We start from the raw sequence: 907 nt of genomic DNA, 5'->3' as shown, positions 1-907 counted from the left end.
GGCTGGGGGCTGCGTGGGGCCCAGCACGCTGGGGGCAAAGGCTGGTGCTGGGCGGCCCCTCGCCCGGAGACGTCCTGCTGGGCACCGGGCGTTCGTGTCTCCCCCGGCCGGCCCCAGTGCGGGGACCCCAGGGGTCTGCGTCGCCCAGCCAGGCTCGGGGAGCACCGGGCCGTGCCACGGGCAGCGCGGCGCTGCGCCGGGCCTGGTCGCAGCTCTGGGGGCAGGGAGGGCGACCTGCTGGGCTGGGAGGGGGCCTGCTCCTGCCCTGCCCTGCGCTGCGCCAGGGGCTGGGGTCAGGGTGAGAGGAACCGGACCCAGCTGCGAGGCCCCAGTCTCGGGTGTGCATGGGTGTGTGCACGTGCATAGTAGGGACCCAGGGTCCCGCAGCCCTGCCCTTTGCGAGAGCCCCAGCCCCAGCCCCATGGGACCGGAGCCGGGGTCTGACACGTGGCCGGACCCGGTGCAGCCCAACCCAGCACCCCCTCCCCTGGGGCTGCATGCTGGCTGCCCCCTGGCTCCCTGCCCCCTGTGGCCCCCCAGCAAGCAGGCCCATCCCCATGGTGGCGGGGGCGGCCTGGTCACAGCGGCCCCCCAGGTTCCCATGCTGGTGCATGGCCCCCGCCGGCACCCCCGGGCTGGGGAGGGAGGGTCCGTGCAGGAGCCGAGGCCACAGTGCCGTGCCCCCCCCCCATGTCCACGGGGGTCTCCATCCTCCAGAGGCCGCTGACTCACGCTGCCGCCACGGCCTGCATCTGCCGCTGCCGGTGACTCACAGCTGCGCAGCGCCGGCTGCTCGCCCCCCCGCGCCCTGGCAGGCACCCCGCAGCCCGCGGCTGCCCCAGACGCTGACCCCGCGTCCGTCTGGGCCGCCCTGTTCCCGCCGTCCCTGCCGGCTGCAGGTGCTGGA

Source organism: Gavialis gangeticus, unplaced genomic scaffold (assembly GCF_001723915.1).
Source record: "Gavialis gangeticus isolate Ggan-Ray unplaced genomic scaffold, GavGan_comp1, whole genome shotgun sequence".
In the NCBI taxonomy this organism is placed as follows: domain Eukaryota; kingdom Metazoa; phylum Chordata; order Crocodylia; family Gavialidae; genus Gavialis; species Gavialis gangeticus.
Note: the sequence above shows the minus strand (reverse complement) of the source record.